We start from the raw sequence: 5,089 nt of genomic DNA on the forward strand, positions 1-5,089 counted from the left end.
ATATACAACAGGCTTCTTTCAGTTTCCGTCCACCAAATCCACTCACAAGACTTTGGTTGGCCCGAGGCTATAGTAGAAGAAACTAGTGTAAGATGCCACGCAGTGGAACTGAACTCGGAACCGCGTGGTTCCGGTTTTAGTTCCTAAAAGAATAAAGAATAAAAGAATGAATAGATAGATAGATAGATAGATAGATAGATAGATAGATAGATAGATAGATATTTCCCAGATATATATTTTAGGTGTAGATTACAATTACGAAGGGAAAAAATGAAAAAAATATTTTTCTTTTGCGGGTCATCCTCCTACCTTGAGGGATGATCCTCAAAAAAAATATCGGTGTTTGCTTCTAGGGAATGGAATAGGTAGATATTTACTGTATACATTTCCCAGGAAAGCTAATCGGAATTTATGTAACTATAAGGTACTATATACATGCTTTGCTTTTCTTTTCCTCATGTACTTTTACCTGTTGCTTACAAGTTCATTGCTGTGAAAAGCCCAAAACAATTTTTATATTTTTTGTTATCTCTGTGTCTGAGATTCGGAATTTTCGATCTTTTTTATACTGAATGCTCAACATTGGATCAATTGGCAACGATTTTGTGACACAAAGGCATCATTTCTAACGGAATGTTACCTAATATAATACAGAACGCTTTTTTCTACTTCTTGATAATCTGTTGCTATTGCTGTTGGGGAGATTATGTCGTTTGTGATGTTTTGGGATGGACATTTCTTAGCTCTGTTCTGGAAAACACATAACATAAATTATTTAAAAGCAATTGTTTTTAGTGTAAGATAATTTCGCTTCTAATTGACAACATAGAAGCTCTTCTATTAGCATGAGAAGCTCGTTGAGTGTTCCATATCATGGCAATAAATCCTGATACGTAGAAATTGCAACATACGTTAGTTTGTCAGTAACACTAAAGAAGTACAAGAAATCTAAATTTAACAACAGTATTAGCAAAAGCCTTTAACTACATGTGATTTCACTGCTAGCTGCTGTACTCAATTGATCTAGCGATTATCTCTCCATCATGTAAATAGCAACCGATTTGAAATTAATATAAAAATCTAGAGCTAATTGGTTTGTTAATCTACTTTAAATCTCTTGAGTATGTGCCACGGTGTAGATTAACAAAACCTAAATATGTAACTGTGTTCAACCTCTTGTCACATTTATTTGCGTGTGTGTATATATACGGTATATATACATATATGTGTGTATGTATGTATATATATGCATATGTGTATATTAATGTTTACATTAATCTGAAGGATTATTTCATACTTGTGTAGAATACAAATTGATTATTTTATAAAAAGAATATTATTGACAGTAACTTCTAAATTTCTACCAGTTAAGCCATCATCGGACTGTATGCATGTATATATATATATATATATTCATACACATACATGCGTACGTACATACATACAACCACATACAAACATACATACAGCATTGATAGGAAGAGTAGCCTCTCCTACATCTGTAATAGATGCATTACATCCCATCTTGACGGATATGTCTTCGCTATCTAGGAGCAGGAGATAGCTACTAAATACCTGATAAACACACACACACACACACACACACACACACACACACACATACACACACACACACACACACACATACATACATACATACATACATACATACATACATACATACATACATATATATATATATGGTTATTTCATGAGTTATCCTTAATCGTAGTTTTCTTTCTTAGTGACAAAAAAATTAGATCCGCCACCTGAAGTTTTCAATAAAGTTAGCCGTTTTCAGTTTTCTACATAAAGTCTTTTATGTAGATCCTTCAAGTGGTTATAGCTATTTTGATAAATTAATTTGCTATATCCTTATTCAGTATATATGTATGAATTGCGAACGACATTGGGGTGTTTATTAATATTCTTTTGAGTTTGTTTGAAGGAGTTAACATAAAAGTATATCTCAATAAACTCTCCAAGTATTACGTTAAATATTAGATTCTAATACTGGTGAAATGCCCCTTGGGAGATCATGTGTGTGTATGTGAACACACATATATATATATATATATATATATATATATATATATATATATATATATATATATATATATATATATATATATATATATATATATATACATATACATATATGTGTATGTATGTGTAAGTATATATATACTTATAATTATATATATTCATATATTCATACACATACCTATATAAACACACACATATTCATATATAATATGTATATATAATTTTAAGATTGAATTCATGGCTTTACAGTTAAATTAGATATGCCGTTTTACCTTGCTTTTGTTGCTACCCTAGTACCGACGATTTATCCCAGCTTTGGAACACATTTTGAAGTGTAGTACAGGGTTCTCATAGTAATTTCTCTACGATACTTTCTAACGCTTGATATTGTTGGCATTCAGAGTTGATTTAAGTTTTGGAACAAAAGAAAAAAGAAAATTATCAGAGATAAAATTTAGGGAGTAGGCCAGCTACAAGACAAAGGCGGTCTCATGCTTTGCCAAAAGCGTGATGGGTAAAGACTAATTCGGGAGCAGAAACGTTGACGTGGCTTCTGAAGTTAGGCTTTATTTGTCAATGCTCCGGGTCTCTTCCTTCAACTGCCCTTCTCAAAGATGACAGGCCATCCGATGAAACTTCAATTTTGCTTTTAAAATCACGAGGCACGAACATTTACAGATACATATTTCTTAGGAAACTTCAGAGACAACCCTTAACTGTTTTCACCTAACACGTTTCGCACTTTTGTATTGTGTTCGTCGTATGTTATGGAACCCTACCTAGAATTGAAACCCTCTCCAGTGAATGCTTTTCTGGTTGTGAAAAGCAACATGGTAAAATTGTGTTTAGCTCAAGTATTCCTCCCAATAGGTCTGTTGCGATGTAATTAAAATTCCAGTTCTTGACTAGTACCGTTACTTATCAAAATAAAACTTCAGGCCTTGTTCATATATTAGAAATATATCTATATATATATAATATATATATTATATTTTGCCTGTCTTAGACCCGCACCTATCTAGTATTTTCTACTTAATGACAAATTTAGTATCATACTCTGTTTAAGTTTCTCAAGGCATGTTCATTTGTTATGCAATGCAGAAACGATAAGATATAAAGCAGAAGTTGGCTCTACTAAATCGAAACACGCCTTAGACCGTAAACTACATTTGTATCGTAGAAGGTACGTTTCTGCAATGTTACTTTAACCACGTTTTATCCTTCAGACAGAGAGAGAAGAATGATACATCAACATTATCGAGTGATATCCGACATTATCAAGTTACAGCTCGCAATAATGATTAGATTATCGTGCTTATCTGGACGTGACTATATAGTTACGCAGTTTCCTTCGGCACTTTGTATAAATATTCTCTAATTTAGCTTCAGATTAGCGCAAACCTCGTAGGTCAAATTTGGTATAAGGTAACAGTGCGAAAGCTCTTCAGATACACTGCACCTCACCTACAGTATGGGATTAATCTATCACTGAATTTCACACCACCACTTGGTCATTGGGTGCCCTTCGCAGTTATTTCTGCTGCAAACATTCGCACAAACTCTCTGGTTCGAGTTCCACTAATCTGGAAATGGTTATAGACTTACCTTTGCCTTACATTTCGAGCTAAACCATAATAAAAAAGAAAGGGAATCTTCTCAACCACTGGATACCATAAAATCTGGAAAATGGAAGCGTCTGTTCCAATAACTCACGTCATAGAAAAGCACAGAGTAGCTTTATCTACTTCGACTTGTGACATATTTATGAACGGTTATTTCAACTAGTTATAAGACTATGTAAGCACATGTCAGTGTGAGCGTGTCTCTGTATACATGAGTGCTTGTGTGAGTGCAACTCTGTGTGTGAATGCGCGCGCGCGCAGTGAAGGTGTTTGTATGCTCGTGTGTGAATGCGTGTATAAATGTGTGACTGTGCGTATGTGAAAAATACTTGAGAAAGAGAGACTGAATGTTAGATGGAGAAAAAAAAAGCATACTAATTACAGAAAGATTTATTGTAATCGCAGTTAATCAGATGATCATCAATATTAAAGCCTTAGAGCGATTAACGAGATTTGAATTTATTTATTTATTCCTTTTTTTCGTCATTTTTCCCTCTCTGCTTTTCAGAGAACCAACCTAATAATTTTACTGAGTCAGACCGGGATTTTCCATAAAAGATGTAACTTATTGTAGCTTGAATTTATAGCGTCAACTAAGAACTGATAACAATATTAACAATATTTTACATAATCAATTTGCATGAGTGTGGCGTGTGTGTGTATGTGTGAATATATGAATGCGTATGTGTACGTGTGAATGTGTGTATATACTCAATATCTGTATGTAGGCATATGTATATATCTGCTTATACCTGTATGTATATGTGTACACATATACATAAAGGTTTATGCACATACACACATACTCTTACTTGTTTCAGTCATTTGACTGCGGCCATGCTGGAGCACCGCCTTTAGTCGAGCAAATCGACCCCAGGACTCATTCTTTGTAAGTCTAGTACTTATTCTATCGGTCTCTTTTGCCGAACCGTTAGCCTACGGGGACGTAAACACACCAGCATCGGTTGTCAAGCTATGTTGGGGGGACAAACACACACACACACACACACACACACACACACACACATATATATATATATACATATAGATATATACGACGCGCTTCTTTTCAGTTTCCGTCTACCATATCCACTCACAAGGCTTTGGTCGGCCCGTGGCTATAGTAAAAGACGCCCAAGGTTCCACGCAGTGGGACTGAACCCGGAACCATGACAGACGAAGTACCGCTAAGCATTTCGCCCGGCCTACTAACGTTTCTGACAGCTCGCCGCCTTTGATCCTTTTCTACTCTAGGCACAAGGCCCGAAATTTGGGGAGGGAGGGGGGCAGTCGATTAGAGTGACACCAGTACGCAACTGGTACTTAATTTATCGGCCCCGAAAGGACGAAAGGCAAAGTCAACCTCGGCGGAATTGGAACTCAGAATGTAAAGACAGATGAGGATATTCTACACGGGCGAG

This window comes from Octopus bimaculoides, chromosome 5 (assembly GCF_001194135.2).
Source record: "Octopus bimaculoides isolate UCB-OBI-ISO-001 chromosome 5, ASM119413v2, whole genome shotgun sequence".
NCBI classification, from domain to species: domain Eukaryota; kingdom Metazoa; phylum Mollusca; class Cephalopoda; order Octopoda; family Octopodidae; genus Octopus; species Octopus bimaculoides.